Genomic DNA, 22,386 nt, shown 5'->3' with positions numbered 1-22,386 from the left:
AGTGCAGGGTTCCCCTGTGGCTATTCTCCTCCAAAACTGGTATACTGATTTGGATACTGTTGGGGGGGGATGGCTTACCTGGGACAAGCTGCAGCAGCTGCATCTCTGGCAACACACACAAAATGCTGGTGGAACACAGCAGACCAGGCAGCATCTAAAGGAGAAGCACTGTCGACGTTTCGGGCCGAGACCCTTCATCAGGACTAACTGAAAGGAGAGGTACTAAGAGATTTGAAAGTAGTGGGGGAGGGGGAAATGCGAAATGATAGGAGAAGACCGGAGGGGGTGGGATGGAGCTAAGAGCTGGAAAGGTGATTGACGAAAGTGATACAGAGCTGGAGAAGGGAAAGGATCATGGGATGGGAGGCCTCAGGAGAAAGAAAGGGGGAGGGGGGAGCACCAGAGGGAGATAGAGAACAGGCAGGGTGATGGGCTGAGAGAGAGAGAAAAAAACAACTAAATATGTGAGGGATGGGGTAAGAAGGGGAGGAGGGGCATTAACAGAAGTTGGAGAAGTCAATGTTCATGCCATCAGGTTGGAGGCTACCCAGCCGGTATATAAGGTGTTGTTTCTCCAACCTGAGTGTGGATTCACCTTGACAGTAGAGGAGGCCATGGATAGACATATCAGAATGGGAATGGGACGTGGAATTAAAATGTGTGGTCACTGGGAGATCCTGCTTTCTCCGGTGGACCGAGCATAGGTGTTCAGCGAAACCATCTCCCAGTCTGCGTCAGGTCTCACCAATATATAAAAGGCCATACCGGGAGCACCGGATGCAGTATACCACACCAGCTGACTCACAGGTGAAGTGTCTCACGTGTTTGAATTTCCAGCACCTGCAGATTTCCTCGTGTTGGACCTCTGGCACTGAGTTTGGTTCTGCAGTGCAGAAGGGAGGGAGGAAGAAGAGGAGAGCGGTAGTGATAGGGGACTCCATAGTCAGGGGTCCAGACAGGAGATTCTGTGGTCGTGACAGAGACTCCCGGATTGTTTGTAGCCTCCTGGGTGCCAGGGTCAGGGAAGTCTCTGATCATGTGCACAGCATTTTGAGGTGGGAGGGTGATCAGCCAGATGTCATGGTACACATCAGTACCAATGACGTAGGTAGAAAGAGTCAGGAGGTCCTAAAGAGTGAGTACAGAGAGCTTGGTAGGAAGTTGAAAAACAGGACTCCGAGGGTGGTAGTCTCCGAATTGAGGGTAAGAGTAGGATGCTCTGGCAGATGAACATGTTATGTGGCTGAGAAACTGGTGTAGGGGGCAGGGTTTCAGATTTCCAGATCATTGGGACCTCTTCTGGGGCAGGTGGGACCTGTACAAGAGACAGGTTACACCTGAACTACAAGGGGACCAATATTCTTGCAGAGAGGTTTACTAGTGTTATTTGGGGAGGGTTTAAACTAGATTTGTAGGGGGATGGGAACCAGAGTAGATAGTGGAACGGGGGTAAAAGTAAATGATGTTAGTAGTTCATGCAAAGTCACAAATATTAAGGTTATGTGTGGTGGTAATCATCTTCTGAGGTGTGTATATTTCAATGTGAGGAGTATTGTGGGAAAGGCAGATGAACTGAGGGCTTGGATTGACACATGGAATTATGACACCATAGCCATTACTGAAACTTGGCTACAGGAAGGGCAGGACTGGCAGATCAATGTTCCAGGGTTCTGATGTTTCAGACGTGGTAGAGACAGAGGGATGAAGGGTTGGGGGGGGAGGGGGGGAGGGGCGGTGGCTTTGCTAGTCAGGGAAAATATTATTGCAGTGCTTCGGCAGGATAGATTAGAGGGCTTGTCTACTGAGGCCATATGGGTGGAGCTGAGAAACAGGAAAGGTATGACCACATTAATAGGGTTGTATTATAGACCACCCAATAGTCAGCAAGAATTGGAAGAGCAAATCTGCAGAGAGATAACAGACAATTGTAGCAGACAAAGTTGTGATTGTAGGGGATTTTAATTTTCCACACATTTATTGGGACTCCTGTACTGTTAAAGGTCTAGATGGGTTCAGGAAATGGTTGTAAAATGTGTTCAGGAAAGTTTTCTAAATCAATATATAGATATATCAACTAGGGAGGATGCAATATTAGATCTTCTATTAGTAAATGAGTTAGGGCAGGTGATGGAAGTGTGTGTAGGGCAACACTTTGGTTCCAGTGATCATAACGTCATTAGTTTCAACTTTTTTACGGATAAAGATAGATCTGGTCCTTGGGTTGAAGTTCTAAACTGGAAAAAGGCCAAATGAGAAAGGATCTAAAAAGTGTGGATTGGGACAGGTTGTTCTCTGGCAAGGATGTGATTGGTAAGTGGGAGCCCTTCAAAGGAGAAATTTTGAGAATGCAGAGTTTGTATGTTCCTGTCAGAGTTAAAGGCAAAATGAATAAGAATAAGGAACCTTGGTTCTCGAGGGATATTGGAACTCTATAAAGAAGAAGAAGAGAGATGTATAACTTGTATAGGCAACAGGGAGGAAATAAGATGCTTGAGGCGTATAAAAAGAGTAAGAAAATACTTAAGAAAGAAATCAGGAGGGCTAAAAGAAGACATGAGGGTGCTTTGGCAGTCAGGGTGAAGGATAATCCTAAGAGCTTCTACAGGTATGTTAAGAGCAAAAGGATAGTAAGGGATAAAATTGGTCCTCTTGAAGATCAGAGTGGTTGGCTATTTATAGAACCAAAAGAAATGGGAGAGATATTAAATGGTTTTTTTGCATCTGTATTTACTAAGGAAACAGAAATGGAGTCTATGGAAACAAGGCAAACAAGTAGGGAGGTAATGGAACATAGATTAAAGAAAAGGAGGTGCTTGCTGTCTTGAGGCAAATCTGAGTAGATAAATCCCCAGGACCTGACAGGTTATTCCATCGGACCTTGAAGGAGACCAGTGTTGAAATTGCAGGGGCCCTGGCAGAAATATTTAAAATGTCGATATCCACGGGTCAGGTGCAGGAGGATAGGAGGATAGCTCATGTAGTTCCATTGTTTAAAAAAGGCTCAAAAAGTGAGACGGGAAATTATAGGCCGGTAAGTTTGACGTAGGTAGTAGGTAGATTATTGGAAGGAATACTAAGAGATAGGATCCACAAGTATTTGGATAGACAGGGGCTTTTTAGAAAAAGTCAGCATAGCCTTGTGCGTGGTAGGTCATGTTTAACCAATCTATTAAGAGTTTTTTGAGGTAGTTACCAGGAAAGTGGATGTTGTATACATGGACTTCAGTAAGGCCTTTGACAAGGTCCCGCATGGGAGATTAGTTAGGAAGATTCAGTCGCTAGGTATACATGGAGGGGTAGTAAATTGGATTAGACATTGGCTCAGTGGAAGAAGCCAGAGAGTGGTGGTGGAGGATTGCTACTCTGAGTAGAGGCCTGTAACTAGTGGTGTGCCACAGGGATCAGTGCTGGGTCCATTGTTATTTGTCTTCTATATCAATGATCTGGATGATAATGTGGCAAATGGGATCAGCAAATCTGCTGATGATACAAAGGTTGGAGGTGTAGTGGACAGTGAGGAAGGTTTTCAAAGCTTGCAGAGGGATTTGGACCAGTTGGAGGAATAGGCTGAAAAATGGCAGATGGAGTTTAATGCGGACAAGAGTGAGGTATTGCACCTCGGAAGGTCAAACCAAGGTAGAACGTACAAGGTACACAGTAGAACAGAGGGATCTGGGAGTACAGATACATAATTCCCTAAAAGTGGTGTCACAAGTAGATAGGGTCGTAAAGAGAGCTTTTGGTACATTGGCCTTTATAAACCAACGTATTGAGTATAAGAGTTGGAATGTAATGGTGAGGTTGTATAAGACATTGGTGAAACCGAATTTGGAGTATTGTGTGCAGTTTTGGTCACCTAATTACAGGAAGGATATTAATAAGATTGAAAGAGTGCAGAGAAGGTTTACAAGGATGTTGCTGGGACTTGAGAAACTGAGTTACAGAGGAAGGTTGAATAGGTTAGGACTTTAATCCCTGGAGCGTAGGAGAATGAGGGGTGATTTGATAGAGGTGTATAAAATTATGATGGGTATAGATAGAGCGAATGCAAGCAGGCTTTTTCCATTGAGGCTAAGGAAGAAAAAACCAGAGGTCATGGGTTAAGGGTGAAGGGGGAAAAGTTTAACGGCAACATGGGGGGGGGGAGCTTCTTCACGCAGATAGTGGTGGGAGTGTGGAATGAGCTGTCAGATGAAGTGGTGAATGCAGGCTCACTTTTGACATTTAAGAAAAACTCGGACAAGTATATGGATGAGAGGTGTATGGAGGGATATGGCCCAGGTGCAGGTCAGTGGGACTAGGCAGAAAAATAGTTTGGCACAGGCAAGAAGGGCCAAAAGGCCTGTTTCTGTGCTGTAATGTTCTATGGTTCTAAAGACATAACATTCGCAAGAAAAAAATCTAGATTAAATAATTCAAAATTATACAGGCAATACAATATGAACAAAGAAGTATTATACTGCAGTGCGTTTCTCATGGAGTAGGTTTACATTAATATTTTGGAAGATGGGAAAGGACAGGTTGCACCTGAATCCCAGGGGTCCAATATCCTGGCTTGCTAAATCTACTGGGGAGAATTTAAAGTAGAAACAACACACACAAAATACTGGTGGAACACAGCAGGCCAGGAAGCATCTATAGGGAGAAGCACTGTCGATGTTTCAGGCCGAGACCCTTTGTCAGGACTAACCGAAAGGAAAGATAGTAAGAGATTTGAAAGTAGTGGGGGGAGGGGGAAATGCAAAATGATAGGAGAAGATCAGAGGGGGATGGGATGAAGCTAAGAGCTGGAAAGGTGATTGGTGAAAGTGATACAGAGCTGGAGAAGGGAAAGGATCATGGGATAGGAGGCCTCAGGAGAAAGAAAGGGGGGGGGGGAGCACCAGAGGGAGATGGAGAACAGGCAAACAATTAAATATGTGAGGGATGGGGTAAGAAGGGGAGGAGGGGCATTAACGGAAGTTAGAGAAGTCAATGTTAATGCCATCAGGTTGGAGGCTACCCAGCCGGTATATAAGGTGGTGTTCCTCCAACCTGAGTTTGGATTCATTTTGACAATAGAGGAGGCTATGGATAGACATTTCAGAATGGGAATGGGATGTGGAATTAAAATGTGTGGCCACTGGGAGATCCTGCTTTTTTTGGCGGACCGAGCATAGGTGTTCAGCGAAACCGTCTCCCAGTCTGCGTCGGGTCTCACCAATATATAAAAGGCCACACCGGGAGCACCGGATGCAGTATACCACACCAGCCGACTCACAGGTGAAGTGTCGCCTCACCTGGAAGGACTGTCTGGGGCTGTGAATGGTGGTGAGGGAGTAAGTGTAAGGGCAGGTGTAGCACTTGTTCTGTTTACAAGGATAAGTGCCAGGAGAGAGATCCGTGGGAAGGGATGGGGGGGGGAAACGAGTGGACAAGGGAGTCGTGTAGGGAGCGATCCCTACGAAAAGCAGAAAGGGGGGGGGAGGGAAAAATGTATTTGGTAGTGGGATCCCGTTGGAGGTGGCGGAAGTTACGGAGAATTATACGTTGGACCTGGAGGCTGGTGGGGTGGTAGTTAAGGACAAGGGGAACCCTATCCTGAGTGGGGTAGCGGGTGGATGGGGTGAGGGCAGATGTGCAAGAAATGGGAGAGATGCGTTTGAGAGCAGAGTTGATGGTTGACGAAGGGAAGCCCCTTTGTTTAAAACAGGAAGACATCTCCTTCATCCTGGAATGAAAAGCCTCATCCTGAGAGCAGATGCGGTGGAGACGGAGGAATTGTGAGAAGGGAATAGCCTTTTTGCAAAAGACAGGGTGGGAAGAGGAATAGTCCAGGTAGCTGTGAGAGTGTAGGCTTATAGTAGATATCAGTAGATAGGCCGTCTCCAGAGATGGAGACAGAAAGATCAAGAAAAGGGAGGGAGGTGTTGGAAATGGACCAGGTAAATTTGTGGGCAGGGTGAAAGTTGGAGGCAAAATTAATGAAGTCGACGAGCTCAGCATGCATGCAGGAGGCAGCGCCAATGCAGTCATCGATGTAGTGAAGGAAAAGAGGGGGATGGATACCTGTATAAATTCGAGAATTTAAAGTAGAATTGTTGGGGAGTGAGAACTGAACTGAAGAGTCTGGGGAAGAGGAGGTTGGCTGACAAATAGAGAAAGCTTGTAGACAGACCAAGAGGGAGGATAGGCAGGTGATAGAGAAGGGATGCGCTCAGACCGAAGGTATGGGATGCGTCCATTTTAACGCAAGGAGTGTTGTGAACAAAGCAGATGAGAGAGTATGGATCAGTACTTGGAGATATGATGTGGTGGCCATTGGATGGCGCAAGGACAGGATTGGTTACTTCAAGTGCTGGGTTTTAGATGTTTCAGAAAGGACAGGGAGGGAGGCAAAAGAAGTGGGGGTGTGGTACTGTTGATCAGAGATAGCGTCATGGCTGCAGAAAAGGTGGACACAATGGAGGAATTGTCTACAGAGTCTCTGTGGGTGGAGGTTAGGAACGGGAAGGGGTCAATAACTTTACAGGGTGTTTTTTATAGGCCGCCCAATAGTAACAGGGATATCATGGAGCAGACAGGGAAACAGCCTGGAAAGATGTAATAATAACAAGAGTTGTCATGATGGGAGATTTTAATTTTCCAAATATCGATTGGCATCTCCCTAGAGCAAGGGGTTTAGATGGGGTGGAGTTTGTTAGCTGTGTTCAGGAAGGTTTCTTGACACTATGTAGATAAGCGTACAAAAGAAGAGGCTCTACTTGATTTGGTATTGGGGAAATGAACCTGGTCAGGTGTCAGATCTCTCAATGGGAGAGCATTTTGGAGATAGTGATCATAATTCTATCTCCTTTACAATAGCATTGGAAAGAGAGGAACAGACAAGTTAGAAAAGTGTTTAATTGGAGTAAGGGGAATTATCAGGCTTAAATTGGAAGCTTAAATTGGAAAGAGATGTTCTCAGGGAAAAGTATGGAAGAAATGTGGCAAATATTCAGCGGATATTTGTGTAGAGCTCTGTATAGGTAGGTTCTAATGAGACAGGGAAGCTATGGTAGGGTACAGGAACTGTGGTGTACAAAGGCTGTAATCTAGCCAAGAAGAAAAGAAAAGCTCACAGAAGGTTCAGAGAGCTAGGTAAATGTTAGAGATCTAGAACATTACAAGCTAATAGGAAGGAGCTTAAGAAGGAAATTAGGAGAGCCAGAAGGGGCTATGAGAAGTTAGGCAGGATTAAGGAAAACCCCAAAGCATTTTCCAAGTATGTGAAGAGCAAGAGGATAAGACGTGAAAGAATAGGATCAAGTGTGACAGTGGGAAAGTATGTATGGAACTGGAGGAAATAGCAGAGGTACTTAATACTTTGCTTCAGTGTTCACTATGGAAACCATCTTGGTGACTTCCAGCAGACTGAAAAGCTTGAGTATGTAGATATTAAGAAAGAGGGTTTGCTGGAGCTTTTGGAAAGAATCAAGTTGGATAAGTCACCGGGACCGGATGAGATGTGGAAGGCAAGGGAGGAGATTGCTGAGCCTCTGGAGATGATCCTGACATCATCAATGGGGATGGGAGAGGTTCCGGAGGATTGGAGGGTTGCGGATGTTGTTCCTTTATTCAAGAAAGGGAGTAGCGATAGCCCAGGAAATAATACACCAATGAGTCTTACCTCAGTGGTTGATAAGTTGATGGAGAAGATCCTGAGAGGCTTTATGAACATTTGGAGAGGTATAATATGATATGGGATAGTCAGCATGGCTTTGTGAAGGGCAGGTCATGTCTTATGAGCCTGATTGAATTTTTTGAGCATGTGACTAAACACATTGATGAAGGAAGAACAATGGATGTAGTGCATATGGATTTCAGCAATGCATTTGATAAGGTACCCCATGGAAGGCTTACTGAGAAAGTAAGGAGGCATGGGATCCAAGGGGACATTGCTTTGTGGATCTAGAACTGGCTTGCCCACAGAAGTAAGAGTGGTTGTAGATGGGTCATATTCTGCATGGAGGTCGGTCATCAGTGGAGGGCCTCAGGGATCTGTTTTGGGACCCTTACTCTTCATGATTTTTATAAATGACCTGGATGTGGAAGTGCAGGGATGGGTTAGTATGTTTGCTGATGACACAAAGGTCAGAGGTGTTGTGGATAGTGTGGAGGGCTGTCAGAGGTTACAGCGGGACATTGATAGGATGCAAAACTGGGCTGAGAAGTGGCAGATGGAGTTCAACCCAGATAAGTGTGAAGTGGTTCATTTTGGTAGGTCAAATATGATGGCAGAATATAGTATTAATGGTAAGACTCTTGTTGGTGTGGAGGATCAGCGGGATCTTGGGGTCTGAGTCCATCGGACGCTCAAAGCAGCTGTGCAGGTTGACTCTGTGGTTAAGAAGGCGTACAGTGTATTAGCCTTCATCAATTGTGGAATTGAATTTAGGAGCTGAGAGGTAATGTTGCAGCTATAGAGGATCCTGGTCAGACCCCACTTGGAGTACTGTGCTCAGTTTTGGTCGCCTCACTACAGGAAGGATGTGGAAGCCAGAGAAAGGGTGCAGAGGAGATATACAATGATGTGGCCTGGATTGGGGAGCATGCCCTATGAGAATAGGTTGAGTGAACTCGACCTTTTCTCCTTGGAGCGGCGGAGGATGATGGGTGATCTAATAGAGGTGTACAAGATGATGAGAGGCATTGATCATGTGGATAGTCAGAGGCTTTTTCCCAGGGCTGAAATGGTTGCCACAAGAGGACACAGGTTTAAGGTGCTGAGCAGTAGGTACAGAGGAGATGTCGGGTAAGGTTTTACTCAGAGAATGGTGAGTGCGTAGAATGGGCTGCCGGCAACAATGGTGGAGGTGGATACGATGGGGTCTTTTAAGAGAGTTTTGGATAGGTACATGGAGCTTAGAAAAATAGAGGGCTGTAGGTAAGCCTAGTAATTTCTAAGGTTGGGACATGTTCGGCACAACTTTAGTCCAAAAACATAGAAAACCTGCAGCCCACAAAGAGGATTAAGGCACAGTGATTCTGGAGTTTAAGACTCTGGATATGTGAGATGTTGGGGGCCAATATTGGAGGAACATGGAGAGTGTTATTCTGGAGGCTGCTATGGAGAAGGGCTAAGCTGTTCTGAAAATTTGAGGGATTGCTGAACTGAGGGTAAATGGGCAAAGGCACTGACACCAGTTGATTTAATTCAATTTTAATGCTTTTTAGAGCTGTTAGTGCACAGATGGTGTCTATCCAGCCCACCAGATGGATACAAGCTGTATGTCAAGCAATCCAGCCTGTCCAGCTCTTTCCCAGCACTCTAATTTTCTTTTGGAAGCCCTGCGTGACTCCTGGTAATTAAAGCAGATGGTGAGCTTTAGATCTTCTGTACTTCCTGCCTTTTCCTATATTCTGTTCTCACCCCTGTTCTTTAACCCCTCCTATTTTGTTTTGCAAAGCTGCTTAGCCATATTCTACACAACGTGGTAGCAAAGCAGTTAGCGTGATGCTAATATTGCGCCAACCATTGAAGTTCAATTCCTGCTGCTATTTGCAAGGGCCATGTGGATTCCTCTGGGAGCTCTGGTTTCCTCCCATATTTCAAAGACATACAGGTTAGGGTTAGTGAGTTGTGGGCATGCCAGTTTGACTTGGTGACACTTATGGGTTGTCCCCAGCACATCAACAAACTGTGTTGGATATTGATGCAAATGATAAATTTCACTGTATGTTTTGCTGTCTATGTGACAAATGAAGTTAATCTTTTTACATTTCTCAGCCCAATTTTGTAGCTGAAATTCCTCATCCCTGAAATATATCCAGTAAATTTCTTCTGTACTTCATCTCGGATCTTCATGAACAACCTTTCTAAAGTGTCTAAACCTTTCTAAACTCATCTTTAAATCTTTTGAATAGCTGCAGTATTTGAATCTTAAATGAGTTCCAATGATTTACCTCCCTCTTCATAAAGAAACTTCAACTCATGGTACCCCTGTTTCTAGTCCCATCAGCCTGGGAAACTACTTTTCTCTAGTTACCCTTTCAGGCTGGGTAAGAATATAAATTTCAGTGAGATCACCTCTCTACAGGCATAATCTATTTCATCTCATTTAAATGATAATGCAATTGCAAGAACCAAAATAGTGAATCTTTACTGCATTTCAGTCAGGAGAATAAATCTACCTTCAGTATTCCAGATGTTAAACCTTGTATACTTGAAGTACAACTTCTGCTCTGCACTTGATGTTCAATTTATCACTCTGAGTAACAGAGAACAACCTTTGGCCCATCCAGTCTTCGCTGAACTGTTATTCTGGCTAGTCCCATCAATGCTCACCTAGACCTCAGCCTTCCATCCATGTAGTTATTCAAACATCTCTTAACCGTTGCAGTCGAACCAGCATTCTTGACTTCTACTGGCAGCTTGTTCCACACTCACATCACCCTCTGAGTGGCGGCTCCCATTAAACATTTAATCTTTCACTTTAACCTAAGACCTCTAGTTCTAGGTTTCTCCTCAGTGGGGAAAAAAACTGCTTGCATTTACCCTATCTATACCACTCATTATTCTGTATACGTCTATACAATATCCCCTCACTTACTCTCTCATTTGCCTGGTTTAACCTGCAAGTTCACCCAGGTCCTTTTGAGTAACAACTTCTCCTTATCTCTTTAAAAGTAGTGTTTTTCTCCTTAATGCTCTGAAGTGCATAACCTTACAGTTTCCTGTTTTTTATTTCAACTATCATCTTTGCACCCCCTCACTGATCTACTGCATCCTACTCACAATCCGCCTAGTTTTGCACACTTGGCCATATTTGGATTTAGTTCCCTCAAGCAAATCATAGATTATACATGGCAAATCACTGCAGGAGAAACACCGATCCCTGCCCCCGTCAAGATCAAGACCTCAATGCTCAGCAGAACAACATGCAGTCAACATATAAAACAATCACAGCAGCAAAACAAACACTACCCCCTGCCCCACTCGGCTGGGACACCATGACCTCTGAGCCTGCTGACCCAGGTCCTCCAACAGCAGGACAGGCCTCTGCCCTTCAGTCCTTGGTCTCGAGTTCACCGACCTCGATATCTGCCATTTGGACTCCAACCTCAGGACCAATTGGGGTGGGCAGATGGAACTAGGCTAGGGGTTGCTGAACAAAGGGAGAAGATACTATGTGGATACACAAATGTGTGGGATATAGAAACATAGAAAATAGGTGCAGGAGTAGGCCATTTGGCCCTTTGAGCCTGCACCGCCATTCAGTATGATCATGGCTGATCATCCAACTCAGAACCCTGTACCTGCTTTCTCTCCATACCCCCTGATCCCTTTAGCCACAAGGGCCATATCTAACTTCCTCTTGAATATAGCCAATGAACCGGCCTCAACTGTTTCCTGTGGCAGAGAATTCCACAGATTCACCACTCTCTGTGTGAAGAAGTTTTTCCTCATCTCGATCCTAAAAGGCTTCCCCTTTATCCTTAAACTGCCACCCCTCGTTCTGGACTTCCCCAACATCGGAAACAATCTTCCTGCATCTAGCCTGTCCAATCCCTTTAGAATTTTATACGTTTCAATAAGATCCCCCCTCAATCTTCTAAATTCCAGTGAGTATAAGCCTAGTTGATCCAGTCTTTCTTCATATGAAAGTCCTGCCATCCCAGAAATCAATCTGGTGAACCTTCTTTGTATTCCCTTTATGGCAAGAATGTCTTTACTCAGATTAGGGGACCAAAACTGCACACAATACTCTCGGTGCGGTCTCACCAAGGCCTTGTACAACTGCAGTAGAACTTCCCTGCTCCTGAACTCAAATCCTTTTGTTATGAATGCCAGCTGAAAGTGGTCAGCTGAAAGTGAAATGCTTAGTGTTCATATCACTGGGTTATAAATGAAATATGAGTTGTCATTCTTCCAGTAGGAATGGAAAAGTCCACATGGGAATGGGGAGGAGAATTAAAATCACAAGCAATAGGAAGCTTGAGATGGACAGAGTAGATGCTCTGACAAATGTAGAGTAGGCCATACAGAGAGCACTGGATGTAATGGACCAGGGTGGAAGTGTCTCTGGTCCTTGGATGGTGGTGAGGGGGACAGGTGTTTCACCTCTGTTGGCAGGGGGAGTTCAGAGGAACAGGGAGTAACAAATGACAACTTCATCTCTTTCCCTTGGCCATGACTGCTGAACATAAACCAGATGACACCAAGATTGAGGACGTAGTAGACAGTGAGGAGGGATATCAAGGCTAGCTGTGGGATCTACAGTGAGTGGTATGGCACTGAGAAGTGCAGTAGAACAGAAGGGGCTGGGAATACAGATCAACAATTCCTTAAAAGCGGCATCACAGGTAGATAGGATCGTGAAGAGAGATTTTGGTATATTGGCCTTCATTAATTCGAGTTTCAGTTACATAGGTGGGAGGGGTAACAAGAGCTATGCTCCAGTGTGGTCGTTGGCACTAAATTAGCCCATTGACCCCATACTATCTAGTCCTTCGGCACAGACAAGATGGGCTGAAGAGCTGTGACGCAGCTCTCTTTGACTAAATTCAAAGACCATGAGCAGGCGGATGGGATTAGCTATCTTCAGCTTCATCAGTCCGGCATCCACATCGCTGGGACCTCACTGTTCAATTAATCAAGGCTGGCAGGGGGCATGTGTGGAAGTGGTGTGGAGTTGCGTCATTGGCAACACTGAGCAGAGACGCCGAGCACCTATTGGTCAAGGTGTTTAGCGTGGCTTCTTGAAGTTCCAAATTGTCTGTGGTGGTTTAACTATCATGGTAGAGGCTATAGTTGCAGCATCGTCTGGGTCATTAGAAGCATGCAGCAAAGGTGAGGAGGGGCAAAAAAGGATGCAAAACATGAGGCAATTAATATTTCAGAGGGAGTTTGGGATCAGATTCCACTCATATCTACCCAGAAAGCAATGAAATCCGCATTAATCCTAACCTCACCCTCAAACCTGCAGATTGTCTGGTGGGTCGACTGACCTCTACCTTACTGAGGCTTAGTGACAACTCTCAGACACCTCCTCTTACTTACCCCTTGAACAGGATCCCACTAAGGAGCACCAGACCATTGTCTCCCACATCATCACTGACCTTATTAGCTCTGGGGATCTCCCATCCATTGCCACCAACCTCATAGTTCCCGCACCTCCCATTTCTACCTCCTACCCAAGATCCGCAAACCAGTTAATCCAGGTAGACCCATTGTTGCAGCCTGTTCCTACCCCACTGAATTCATATCAATTTAGTTGGACTCTTATCTCCCCCCCACCCCCCATTCAGTCCCTTCCTCCCTACATCCATGACACCTCACACTCTCTGGATCTTTTCAACGATTTCAAGTTCCCTGGCCCCCATCATCTTATTTTTACTATGGATGTCCAGTCCCTATACACTGCCATCCCCACCATGAATGCCTCAGAGCTCTGTGTTTCTTTTAGGACATCAGAACTGACCAGTTCCCCTCCATCACCACTCTCCTCCATCTTGTGAAACTTGCCCTCACTCTAAATAATTTCTCCTTTGGATCCTCCCACTTCCTTTAAACAAAATGTGTTGTCATGGGCACTTGTATGGGTCCCAGCTCTGCCTGCCTTTTCATCAGCTATGTGGAACAGTCTACATTCCAAGCCTACTCTGGTGTTCGCCTCCCACTTTTCCTGCACTAAATCCTCGACTGCATTGGTGCCGCTTCCTGCATCCATGCCCAACTTCATCAACTTTGTTTCCAACTTCCACTCTGCCCTCAAATTTATCTGGTCCATTTCTGACACCTCCCTCCCCTTTCTTGAACTCACTGTCTCTATTTCTAGAGACAGCTTATCTACTGATGTCTATTATAAACCCATGGACTCTCACAGCCACCTGGACTATATCTCTTCCTATTCCAATATGTCTATCCATGGCCTCCCTTACTGTCATGATGAAGCCATACTCAGGTTGGAGGAACACCACCATATATTCCGCCTGGGTTGCCTCCAACTTGATGGCATGACTATTGACCTCGAACTTCCAGTAATCCCCCTTCACCATTCCCTTTTCCCTCTCTCTCCTTGCCTGCCTACTGCTTCCCTCTGGTGCTCCTCCCCCTTTTCTTTCTTCAAAAGCTTTCTGTCGTCTTCTATCAGACTCCCTATTCTCCTGCCCTCTATCTCTTTCACCAAGCAACATCTTTCTTTGCTTCATCCCTCCCCTCCCGATTTCACCTATCACCTTGTGTTTCCTACCCACCCCCCCCCACCCAGTTTAAATCAACTCCTTCTACTCCTCAGCTTTTTCTTCCCTTCAGTCTTGGCCCGAAATGTCAACTATACTTTTGTTCCGTTGATGTTGCCTGGCCTGCTGATTTCCTTGTGGATGTTGCTTGGACTTCCAGCATATGCAGATTTTCTCTTGTTAGCAATTAAATGCAGCCTTGATTTCATTAATAATTTTACGGCATCAGCCTGTCTGCGGTAGATAGGGTAGGATTTGAGGGTTTCCAAATCAAATGCAGCCAAGAATTAAATCACAATGAATTCTAACTGTCAGCCAGTTAGGTGAAAGAATTAACAGAAATTCATTTGCAGTTCTCAGTCAGTGAAAGTCGATTCTTCCATGCAAATTGTATTGATTTAAAATGTCAAGAAATGGGACTCCCCTTGAATCAGGAACGTTACAGTGAAGAGTCGAGTGGGGGAGGGATAGAAAAGCAGTGTTAAGATTGAAGTAGCAGGTAGTGTGTTGTGATTTAAAGCTTGAAAAGTTGTGTAAAAGTTTCCAGTAACTGCTCATGTGTTAACTGTTTTAACCAGATTCCGCCATGTGAATTTCAAAGCACTCACAAACCATCGCAAGAACATTTAGTACAGATAAGTAACACCAGACACTAAATTATATTAGGCATCCATGTTAGCAGGTAACCTCAAATCAGGCATGATACAATTATATTTACAGTACACTCTACCATTATTCTCTGTAAGCCCCTCCACTGTGACTTGAGAATATTGCAATGTTTTAGTTGGAAGAAGTTTTCCTGAGTGTGATGTTATTCTTCAAGGTGGTTAAAGTATTCTGTAGAATAAGGTAAAAGAATAACCACACAGAATAAAAAAACATATTTTGCATATCCTGAAAATACATGATGTCTTTTGTTTCAGTTAATTTTCCAACATCCCTGCATTATCCTCGTCAGCACCACAAGAGGCTTTTGTCTGATTGGACAGCGGAAAGTAGGCAACCACTGGACAGAGTGGTTTGACAAGAACGAGGCCCATCTTGCGTCTGTTGGTGCTTCCACCTCTCGAAGTTCATGGTCCTCAAAATAATTGCCACCCACCCCTCTGAGCATGCTGGTCCAGCAGCAGGGAACAACGGCATGTCAAAGTGGCCCCAGACTGAACCTCAGGTGTTGGAGAGGACCACTTGTTGAGATATCACCAATGTAAGATCATATCAGGCTACCTCCCTGCCCAGTTGTCCCCCTTCTCCCCTCCTCAGTTTGCTGGTCCACACCATTCTCCCTCCTTTTGCTAACCGAATCGCCCCACTGATTCCCACCCCTTCTCTACCTTCCAAACACCAACTCCTTCCCCTCCCCACAGCATTCTCTCCTTTACTTTCCAATCTTCCTCTCCTTCCCCAAACTCCCTATACTCATTTAGAACATAGTCCCTTCAGCCACAATGTTGTCACAATCTGTTAACCTGTTCCAAGATCAATCTAACCCTTTCCTCCTACATAACCATTTTTCTTTCATCCCTGTGCCAATCTCAGTCTTTTAAATGTCCCTAATATATTTGTTTTTACCATCACTTCTTGTTCCAGACACCCGACACCCTGTTTAAAAGGACAAAAAAGTTCTGATCACCCACCCCTGCTATACCTGAAAATGATGGCCCGAGCATTAGCCATACTGACCTTGGGGGAAAAAGTCTGGCAAATCATATCCATTCTACCTACAGTATGCTTCTTATCATCTTGTACACCTTCATTAAGTCACCTCTCATCCTCCTTTGGTCCAAATGGAAAAGCCCTAGCTCGCTCAGACTATCCTCATAAGAAATACATAATGAATACTTCTGTTTGGTATTCACCAATGAAAGGGAGTTTGATGATGGTGAGGACAATATGAGTGAGGTTGATGTTCTGGAGCATGTTGATATTAAGGGAGAGGAGGTGTTGGAGTTGTTAAAATACATTAGGACGGATAAGTCCCTGGGGCCTGACAGAATATTCCCCAGGCTGCTCCACGAGGCAAGGGAAGAGATTGCTGAACCTCTGGCTAGGATCTTTATGTCTTCATTGTCCACGGGAATGGTACCGGAGGATTGGAAGGAGGCGAATGTTGTCCCCTTGTTCAAAAAAGGTAGTAGGGATAGTCCAGGTAATTATAGACCAGTGAGCCTTATGCCTGTGGTGGGAAAACTGTTGGAAAAGATTCTTAGATATAGGATCTATGGGCATTTAGAGAATCATGATCTGATCAGGGACAGCCAGCATGGCTTTGTGAAGGGCAGATCGTGCCTAACAAGCCTGATAGAGTTCTTTGAGGAGGTGACCAGGTATATAGATGAGGGTAGTGCAGTGAATGTGATCTACATGGATTTTAGTAAGGCATTTGACAAGGTTCCACATGGTAGGCTTATTCAGAAAGTCAGAAGGCATGGGATCCAGGGAAGTTTGGCCAGGTAGATTCAGAATTGGCTTGCCTGCAGAAGGCAGAGGGTCGTGGTGGAGGGAGTACATTCAGATTGGAGGGTTGTGACTAGTGGTGTCCCACAAGGATCTGTTCTGGGACCTCTACTTTTCATGATTTTTATTAGCTACCTGGATGTGGGGATAGAAGTTTGCAGATGACACAAAGGTTGGTGATGTTGTGGATAGTGTTGAGGATTGTCGAAGATTGCAGAGAGACATTGATAGGATGCAGAATTGGGCTGAGAAGTGGCAGATGGAGTTCAACCCAGAGAAGTGTGAGGTGGTCACTTTGGAAAGACAAACTCCAAGGCAGAGTACAAAGTAAATGGCAGGATACTTGCTAGTGTGGAGGAGCAGAGGGATCTGGGGGTACATGTCCACAGATCCCCAAAAGTTGCCTCACAGGTAGATAGGGTAGTTAAGAAAGCTTATGAAGTGTTAGCTTTCATCAGTCGAGGGATAGAGTTTAAGAGACACGATGTAATGATGCAGCACCATATAACTCTAGTTAGGCCAGACTTGGAGTACTGTGTCCAATTCTGGTCGCCTCACTATAGAAAGGATTTGGAAGCATTGGAAAGGGTACAGAGGAGATTTACCAGGATGCTGCCTGGTTTAGAGAGTATGGATTATGATCAGAGATTAAGGGAGCTAGGGCTTTACTCTTTGGAGAGGAGGAGGATGAGAGGAGACATGATATAGGTGTACAAGATATTAAGAGGAATAGACAGAATGGACGGCCAGCACCTCTTCCCCAGGGCACCACTGCTCAATACAAGAGGATATGGCTTTAAGGTAAGGGGAGGGAGTTCAAGGGGGATATTAGAGGAAGGTTTTTCACTCAGAGAGTGGTTAGTGCGTGGAATGCACTGCCTGAGTCAGTGGTGGAGGCAGATACACTAGTGAAGTTTAAGAGACTACTAGACAGGTATATGGAGGAATTTAAGGTGGGGGGTTATACAGGAGGCAGGGTTTGAGGGTCGGCACAACATTGTGGGCCGAAGGGCCTGTAATGTGCTGTACTATTCTATGTTCTAAAACATCCTGGTAAATGCTCTCTCCACGTCCTTCCTATAATAGGATGATCAGAACAATGCTTTGCTTCCCCTTCCATTCAGAGACAATCCCCAGCTTGCCAATCCTTTCTTCTCTCTTCCACCCCTGGCCTACCCTGTCCCTCCCAAATCAGCCCTTCCCATTGCCTACCCTCTCATTTATCCAGAGGGTGGGAAGAATGTGGAACTCATTCCAGCTGAATTGAATGTGAGGGCAAATTGGATAACAGCAATTTCACATTGACAAAGTTTGCATTTTCATATAGGAGGCCATTTGGCCCAATACACCAATTCTAGCTGAATGCCACCCCCATCCCCAACTTATTTTCCCTGCACCCAAGTCTTTCCATCTGTTCTACCACCTGCTACACAAGGGGCAATTTACAGTTATGGTTCTGGGATTGAATGGCGTAGTTCTGGGATGTTGGAATTCCCCAAGGAAACCCATGGGAAACTCCACGCAGGCAGCAGGATCAAAGCTGGCTCACTGGAGTGATGAAGCAGTGGCTCTATTGGCTGCAGCACTGCTGGGAGGGCAAGGGAGATGAGGCGTGGTTCTCAAACCAACCTCTGGTCAAACCGCATCATCAGAAGCTCAATGAAAGAGGGTGGTGTTATAGGTGGCCTGAGGGAGAGGGAGTCGAAGGTGTTCTGGGAGTAGAGTTTAATTATAGTTGAAGGGGGAGTCAGAGAGGTTGGTGATGTTAGAGCTGAGACTAGGCTCTTAATGCTGGGGAGAGGTATCTGTGGTAAGGGCAGGAGGGTGCCAAGTGAGGATTCCTCAGCTCTGTGCCAGTCATAACAGCAGGGCAGAGGTTTAATGGGGTGAGGCATCTGGTAAGGGTGGGAGAGGGCCAGACATACCATGCTTGGTGCTGTTGTTTGACAGGTGTGTTGAACCAAGCCTCTGTGTGTTCAAAGGACGACACCCAGCACACCATGAAAGCTCCAAGGAAGCAGCCAATGAAATCCAAGCGAAGGCTGGAGCACCTAAGAGCATAGGCATCAGGTACGTTGCCACATGTGGGTGGGTGTGGTTATAATATGAGGAATGTTTGATGGCTCTTAGCCTGTAATTGCTAGAGTTCAGAAGAATAAGGGGTCATCTCATTGAAACCTTAGGAATATTGAAAGGCTAAGTGAGAGTCCAGAACCAGAGGGCTCAGCCTTAGAATAGCAGTATGTCCCTTTAGACCAGAGTGGTGGAGGAATTTCTTCAGCCAGATGTTGGTGAATCTGTGGAATTCTTTGCCATGGACAGCTCTGGAAGACAAGTCATTGGGTATATTTAAAATGGAGATTGATAGGTTCTTGATTAGTAAGGGTGTCAAAAGTTATGGGGAGAAGACTGGAGAATGGGGTTGAGGCAATTTAAAATGACAGACACAAAATGCTGGTGGAACACAGCAGGCCAGGCAGCATCTATAGGGAGAAGCGCTGTTGACGTTTTGGGTCGAGACCCTTCATCAGGACTGACTCGACAGACTTGACTTGATAGGCAAATGACCCATTTCTGTTCTTATGAATTGACCAAAACACTTCCAGGATCAGACAGTGAGTAAAGCTCCTTCCACGCTGTCCTATCACACACTCCCAGGGTCAGACACAGAGTGAAGCTCCTTCCACACTCTCCCATCACACATTCCAAAATCAGACACAGAGTGAATCTCCCACCACACTCTCCCATCACATGCTCCAGGGTCAGATACAGAGTGAATCTCCCTCCACACTCTCCCATCACACACTCCAGGGTAGCCTGCCAGGTTCTCACTTCAACTCCTCTCCCCCACTCACCTACCTGGTCTTACCTATCACTGACCAGCTTGTATTACTTTCCCTTCCCACCTTCTTATTCTGGCTTCTTCCTCCTACTTTTCCAGACCTGATGAAGAGTCTGAGCCCAAAATATTGTTTATTCCTCTCCATGACTTGCTGAGTTCCTCTACGTTTTGTGTGTTACTCTGGATTTGCGGCATCTGCAGAATCTTTTGTGTTTCAAGCAGTAACACATATCTGTGCAGTGTTTAACAGTTCTATGGCTTGAACATCTTTGAACTGCTGAAAACAAAGTAGTTTGATGGTTGATTGGAGTTACTGAACATCATTTCTGACTGTTCCGCCACTGTCCACACAGTCTGTTGTCCAGCACCAAGTTTTATATACCAAGACTCTGGCTACTCTGCCCTCTCCAATGACTTGTGTCCTCTCTGCTTGAAAACCACAGCTGCCAAAGGACATTGACAATTCTCATATTCATACTTAATTCCCTCTCAGATTTGCTGTTGAAATATCTACCAGAATCCATGATGCTCAGTTTATCTCAGGCAAAGCCTCTTCATTGAGCACACTTACAAGGGGAGCAGCACACATCATCAAGGACCCCCACCATTCAGGCCTTGCACTCTACTTGCTGCTCTCATACAGTAGGAGGTACGGGAGCCTTGTGAACCATAACAGTTATTACCCTTCAACCATCAGGCATTTGGACCAGCGTGGATAACCTCATTCACCTCAGCTCTGAACCAATTCCACAACCTACAGACTAATGTTTGGACTCAACAAGTTATGTACTCAATATTATTTATTTATATTATTTGCACAAATTGTCTTCTATTGCACAGTGACTGTTTGTCAGTCTTTGTTATTTATACTTTTTAATAAACCATGACATTATTTCATTTTCCTGTAAATACCCATAGGGGGCTGATGACACCAGCTTATTTGACAGCAGTGTTGGGAATAGCTGTGGTGGAGATATTGCTGCCTGTCCCTACTGATTGTGGTCTGTTATCCAGGAAGTCCAGCATCCAATTGTAGAGGGTGTCATAGACTCCTAATTCAGAGGTTGCTTGAAATTAGAGTACTGAACACAGAGTTGCAGTCTGACATAGGTGTCTCGACTGTCCAGAAGCTCCAGAAACAAGTGTCAAGACAAGGAGATGACATCTGCCTTATTCCTGTTTCAGCAGTAGGTGAATTGCAGTAGGTCGAGGTTGTCTGGGCAGTTGATGGTGTTGGGCTGTGTGTTTGAATTGCAGTGGGTCGAGGTTGTCTGGGCCGTTGATGGTGTTGGGGTGTGTGCGTGAATTGCAGTGGGTCGAGGTTGTCTGTGCCGTTGATGTTGATTGTGTCGGGGTGTGTGGGTGAATTGCAGTGGGTCAAGGTTGTCTGGGCCATTGATGTTGATGGTGTTGGGTTGTGTCGGTGAATTGCAGTGGGTCGAAGTTGTCTGGGCCATTGATGGTATTGGGGTGTGTGGGTGAACTGCAGTGGGTCGAAGATGTCTGGGCAGTTGGTGGTGTTCGGGTGTATGGGAGAATTGCAGTGGTTCGAGGTTGTCTGGGCCATTGATGGTATTAGACAATAGACAATAGGTGCAGAAGTAGACCATTCGGCCCCTCGAGTCTGCACTGCCATTCTGAGATCATGGCTGATCATTCACTATCAATACCCAGTCCCTGCCTTGTCCCCATATCCCTTGATTCCCCTATCCATCAGATATCTATCCAGCTCCTTCTTGAAAGCATCCAGAGAATTGGCCTCCACCGTCTTCCGAGGCAGTGCATTCCACACCTCCACAACTCTCTGGGAGAAGAAGCTCTTCCTCAACTCTGTTTTAAATAACTGACCTCTTATTCTCAATCCATGCCCTCTGGTACTGGACTCTCCCAACATCTGGAACATATTTCCTGCCTCAATCCTATCAAATCCTTTAATTATCTTAAATGTTTCAATCAGATCCCCTCTCAATCTCCTCAATTCCAGTGTGTACAAGCCCAATCTCTCCAATCTCTCTGCGTAAGACAGCCCTGCCATCCCAGGAATCAACCTAGTGAATCTATGCTGCACTTCCTCAATTGCCAGAATGTCCTTCCTTAAACCTGGAGACCAAAACTGTACACAATATTCCAGGTGTGGTCTCACCAGGGCCCTGTACAAATGCAAAAGAACATCCTTGCTCTTGTATTCAATTCCCCTTGTAACAAAGGCCAACATTCCATTTGCCCTCTTCACTGCCTGTTGCACTTGCTCATTCACCTTCATTGACTGGTGAACTAGGACTCCTAGGTCTCTTTGCATTTCTCCCTTACCTAACTCGACACCGTTCAGACAATACTCTGCCCTCTTGTTCCAGCTTCCAAAGTGGATAACTTCACATTTATTCACATTGAATGACATCTGCCAAGTATCTGCCCACTCACTCAGCCTATCCAAGTCTCCCTGTATTCTCCTAACGTCCTCTTCGCAAGTCACACTGCCACCCAGTTTAGTATCGTCAGCAAACTTGCTGATATAGTTTTCAATGCCCTCATCTAAATCATTGACATAAATCGTAAAGAGCTGTGGTCCCAATACAGAGCCCTGTGGTACCCCACTAGTCACCTCCAGCCAGTCTGAGAAACACCCATTCACTGCTACCCTTTGCTTTCTATCTGCCAACCAGTTTTCTATCCATGTTGAAACCCTGCCCCCAATGCCATGAGCTCTGATTTTACTCATCAATCTCCTATGTGGCACCTTATCGAATGCCTTCTGAAAATCTAGGTACACAACATCTACTGGCTTACCCTCATCTAACATCCTTGTTACACCCTCAAAAAACTCCAACAGATTAGTCAAGCATGATTTGCCCTTGGTAAATCCATGCTGGCTCGGCCTAATCCTA

At 45.4% G+C, this 22,386-nt stretch overlaps 1 long non-coding RNA gene across 1 annotated transcript; it reads left to right on the top strand.

Annotated features, from left to right (window-relative positions):
* The first annotated feature begins 6,306 nt into the window (after positions 1–6,306).
* LOC132397066 (uncharacterized) lies at positions 6,307–21,282 on the top strand. The gene is made up of 3 exons (XR_009513261.1): positions 6,307–9,339; positions 15,126–18,729; positions 19,995–21,282. It is a non-coding gene; the product is annotated as an uncharacterized LOC132397066 (long non-coding RNA).
* Positions 21,283–22,386: the final 1,104 nt, after the last annotated feature.

This window comes from Hypanus sabinus, chromosome 7, assembly GCF_030144855.1.
Source record: "Hypanus sabinus isolate sHypSab1 chromosome 7, sHypSab1.hap1, whole genome shotgun sequence".
Taxonomy (NCBI): domain Eukaryota; kingdom Metazoa; phylum Chordata; class Chondrichthyes; order Myliobatiformes; family Dasyatidae; genus Hypanus; species Hypanus sabinus.
This window is presented reverse-complemented; position numbering and strand designations above follow the sequence as displayed.